At 36.3% G+C, this 5,110-nt stretch overlaps 1 pseudogene; it reads right to left on the bottom strand.

Annotated features, from left to right (window-relative positions):
- Window positions 1-3,898: 3,898 nt before the first annotated feature.
- Window positions 3,899-4,152, bottom strand: LOC123846926 (small ribosomal subunit protein eS27-like; annotated as a pseudogene).
- Between the last annotated feature and the right edge of the window lie 958 nt (window positions 4,153-5,110).

Below are 5,110 nucleotides of genomic sequence, written 5' to 3'. Positions count from 1 at the left end.
GAGAGGGAGTGAGAGGATGGGTTAAATAGGTGATAGGGATTAAGGAGTACATTTGTCCTGATGAGCACAGGAAGTGTTGAATTACTATGTTGTACACCTGAAGCTAATATAACACTGTATATTAACTAACTGGAATTAAAATAAACAGTTTAAAAATTAAAAAAAATAAAACTACACTGTATAAAAAAATGAAAATAACCAGTGTTGGTGAGGATATGGAAAAACTTTGCTGGTGGAAATGCAAAATGATTCACTCACTGTAGGAAAGTTTGGCAGTTCCTCAAATAACTAAACATAGAATTACCATATGGCCTCACATTTCTAATCTTATGTATATAATCCAAAAGAATTGAAAACATGTACTCAAAGAAGTGCATGTCACACATGCTTGTTGCAGCATTATTCACAATAGCCAAAAGATGGCAACAGCCAAAATGTTCATTAAGGGATGAATGGATAAAAAATGAATATTAACCATTAAAGGAAATTAAGTACTGATACATACATGCTACAATGTGGATGAATCTCAAAACATTATGCTAAGTGAAATAAGTCAAATTGTATGATTCTATATATATGAAATATTTGGGTTATACATGAAATATTCAGTATACATAAATCCATAGCGACAGAACTACACTTGGTTGTTGCCAAGGGTTAAGGGAAGAGAATCTGCTTCATAAGTAAGTGGTTTTACCTTGGAGGGATGAGAATATTTTCCAACTAGAGAGAGGTGGTTGGACAACATTGTGAGTTTACTAAATGGCATTTAATTATTCAACTTTAAAATGGTTACTGTTTGTTATGTGAATTTTACCTCAATAAATTATTTTTTAAGAATTATATATGTGGGCACCTGAGTGGCTCAGTCGTTAAGCATCTGCCTTCGGCTCAGGTCATGATCCCATGGTCCTGGGATCGAGTCCCACATCGGGCTCCCTGCTCTGCGGGAAGCCTGCTTCTCCCTCTCCCATTCCCCCTGCTTGTGTTCCTGCTCTCGCTATCTCTCTCTGTCAAATTAATAAATAAAATCTTAAAAAAAAAAGAATTATATAGTAATAATGCTTACTGTAGAAAAATTGGAAAACAGAGAAGCATATAAGGAAGAAAATAAATGTCACTTGTATTTTCTCATCTAAAGATGATTATTGGGCGCCTGGGTGGCTCAGTTGGTTAAGCAACTGCCTTCGGCTCAGGTCATGATCCTGGAGTCCCAGGATCGAGTCCCGCATTGGGCTCCCTGCTCAGCGAGGAGCCTGCTTCTCCCTCTGACCCTCCCCCCTCTCATGTACTCTCTCTCATTCTCACTCTCTCAAATAAATAAATAAATCTTTTTTAAAAAAGATGATTATTTAATGTTTTGGTTAATGATCTTTATAATATTGTTGTTTCCTTGGAAAATGTTTCTTTTTTTTCTTTTTTTAATTTAAATTCAATTAGACAACATATAATACATCATTAGTTTCAGATGTAGTGTTCAATAATTCATCAGTTGTGTATAACACCCAGTACTCATCACATCACATGCCCTCCTTAATGCGCATCACCCAATTACCCCGTACTGCCACTCACCTCCCCTCCAGCAACCCTCGGTTTGTTTCCTATAGTTAAGAGTCTTTTATGGTTTTTCTCCCTCTCTGATTTCTTCCCATTCAGTTTTCCCTCCCTTCCCTATGATCCTTTGCACTGTTTCTTATATTCCATATATGAAACTGTAAGATAATTGTCTTTCTCCGAATGACTTATTTCACTTAGCATAATAAACTCCAGTTCTACCCATGTCGAGTAAATGGCAGGTATTCATCCTTTCTGATGGTTGAGTAATATTCCATTATATATATATACCACATCTTCTTTATGCATTCATTTGTCAAAGGACAACTCAGCTCCTTCCACAGTTTAGCTATTGTGGACATTGCTGCTATGAACATTAGGGTGCGGGTGCCCCTTCATTTCACTACATCTGTATCTTTGGGGTGAATATGCAGTAGTGCAATTGCTGGGTCGTAGGGTAGCTCTATTTTTTAACTTCTTGAGGAACTTCCACACTGTTTTCCAAAGTGGCTGTACCAACTTGCATTCCCACCAACAGTGTAGGAGGGTTCCCCTTTCTCTGCACCCTTGCCATCATTTGTTGTTTCTTGTCTTGTTAATTTTTGCCATTCTACCTGGTGTAAAGTGGTATCTCAATGTGGTTTTGATTTGCACTTCCCTGATGCCAAGTGATGTGGAGCATTTTTTCATGTCTCTTTTGGCCATTGGATGTCTTCTTTGGAGAAATGTCTGTTCATGTCTTCTGCCCATTTCTTGACTGTATTATTTGGTTTTTGGGTGTTGAGTTTGAGAAGTTCTTTTTAGATCTTGGATACCAGCCCTTGATCTGTTGTGACACTTGCAAATATCTTCTCCCATTCTGTAGGTTGCCTTTTAGTTTGTTGACTGTATCATTTTCCATGCAGAAGTTTTTTATCTTGATGAAGTTCCAATAGTTCATTTTTGCTTTAGTTTCCTGTGCCTTCAGAGATGTGTCTTGCAAGAAGTTGCTGCAGCTGAGGTCGGAGGGGTTGCTGCCTGTGTTCTCCTCTGGGATTTTAATGGAATCCTGTCTCCCATTTAGATCTTTCATCCATTTTGAGTTTATCTTTGTGTATGGTGTAAGAGAATGGTCTAGTTTCATTCTTCTGCATGTGGCTGTCCAATTTTCCGAGCACCATTTATTGAAGAGACAGTCTTTTTTCCATTGGATATTCTTTCCTGCTTTGTTGAAGATTAGTTGGCCATAGAGTTGAGGGTCAATTTCTGTACTCTCTATTCTGTTCCATTGATCTATGTGTATCTTTTTGTGCCAGGACCATGTTGTCTTGATGATCACAGCTTTGTAATATAGCTTGAAGTCAGGCATTGTGATGCCCCAAGTTTGGTGGGAAAGTATGTTTAGAGTTACAGAAAACTAACTTTACCCTTGGAATTAAGCCATATATACTGAAGACTGCCTTGTAATAATTACCTACTATAAAGTCCAACCTGATTCAAGTTAGTGGCATGACCTTCCCTGAGATAAAGTAGCATCTAGGTAGAAATTGACATCCAGAATAAGTGAGCAAAAAGATAAAGCTGTGGCTCTTCTCTCTCTTTTTTTTTTTTTTTTTGTACTTTGGGTTAAAACATCTTCCCAGAATAGTCAGGGTTTTTTATTTAGGAATGCAAAGAACCTGGACTCTGCTTTTAGGAGTATAATTCAGAAACAATAAGCAGAACTAAGCAAGTTGCCTTCTAATCTTCCAGTTGCCATATTGTTGAAATGTGGTAATTAGAAGAAAAAGAAAGAGTTTGCATTGAAATAAATATAATACTTTTATTTCAATCAACATTATTAAAAACTTTAAAAGTAAAAGAAAAGTTGAATTCAAGTCAATTTGTAAGAATAATGAAAAAAATCTGTGGCGCTATTGTCTAAAATTAACAGAATTTGGGAGATAAATAACTATATAAAGATACAGATAAGTTCCGTTAGGAGACACCAGACCATTTTCTGCTCCAGATTCCTTTTTAACAAACTTCAGATGGGAGTTAGATCAGATGATCTTTGAGGACCCTCTTTGCCCTGAGATTTTAGTAGGGAAGTTGTCCATCCTTAAAACCATATCCTCACTGTCAGCTCTGTGTAAACACATCAATCACATGCACTTACACTTTCATACTTTAGTATTAAGAACAATTTACATTGTTTAATGCTTTTTTTCCCATAACCTAAATGTTATTGAAAAACTGACACAAAATATAGGAGATCATTGTTGTATACCTTACAAAATAACATTATCTTGGTAGATTAACTGGAATTATTGAACTGATAAGGCTTTCTGCCATATAACACAAATTTAGGAGGTTGTGTGGATCATTAGTGTTGCTTTCTTCTAAATGAAAATCCTTCTGTGAGTCTGGCCTTTCCTCCTGTTGGCTGGCACAACATTGTTGAACAGCCTACACAAAGAATCACTATTTGATCATGGCTGAAAACTGGTAATTTTGTAGCAACCTGGACATTTGATATCTACAAAATAGGAATTGGGGCTTTGAGCTTGCCTTTCTTTTTATGTTTTTTTTCTTTTCCTCTTCCAAGGACAGGTGTAGTAAATCTTTAGCCAAAGGCATGCCGATCCTTTCACAAGCCCAACCAGTCCCTAACTGCTTTTTAATTTACCAAAAGCTTTTACATGTCACCTTTTTAAACCATAGCAATGATACAGGGGGAAGGGGATAACATCATCCCTGTTTTACAAATGAAGAAACAAATTCAGAGACAGGCTTATTCATTCCCTTTTAAAATCTAATTAAACAATTTACAAGAACTACCTGAGGAACCATATCCTTCATGCAGAAAACATGGACTGATTTAGACAAAACTTGAATCAGAACACTTTTCTCTGAATTCCTATTGCACTTAAAGTATGTTATATGAATTTTACTACTAAACTGTTTTTTTACCTTGCCCTCTGTGTTGTATAAGTAAATACATAGATTTTAACAATCAAAATCCAAAAAATGAGTTTGAATACTGACTTTGCCACGTCCCAGCTGTGTGACTTTGGGCAAGATGCCTAAGTTCTCTGACCCTGAGTTCCCTTATCTGTGAAATGAGAATAACATTCCCTGCCTCACAAGATAGTTTTCCTTGTCAAATAAGATAGTAGATGTAAGTTACCTCTCCATGTTCCCCATCAGGCTGTAATCCCCAGGAGGGCATTGCCTATGTCTTTAACTTCTGTTGCTTCTTCAATAGAGTTGTATTCATAGTAAATATCTGATACCTACTTTTCCATGGAGTGGAAAGTGTTGGAATGCATGTTTTTGTGACAGTAGGCTTCTTCTTAATGCTCATTGTCCAGAGCCTTTGATTCTAATATACCTAAATCTCTTTTGCAGGATCTGATTAAAACTTAACATGCAAATAAGCAAATTAATGACTTCCACATTCACAAACCATTTATTTATAAGAGAAATTGAGGGTTTTTTTTAATTTTAACTCATAAACTCCCCATTTTCTGAAATCATTATTAATAATGCTTTTAGACACAAACTCTCCATTGGTGGCTTTTGTTGTTGCTATGAA

This window comes from Mirounga angustirostris, unplaced genomic scaffold (assembly GCF_029215605.1).
Source record: "Mirounga angustirostris isolate CCGP_5_RB_7025 unplaced genomic scaffold, mMirAng1.0.hap1 SCAF_11, whole genome shotgun sequence".
Classification (NCBI taxonomy): domain Eukaryota; kingdom Metazoa; phylum Chordata; class Mammalia; order Carnivora; family Phocidae; genus Mirounga; species Mirounga angustirostris.
Note: the sequence above shows the minus strand (reverse complement) of the source record. Positions and strands in the feature narration are given on the sequence as shown.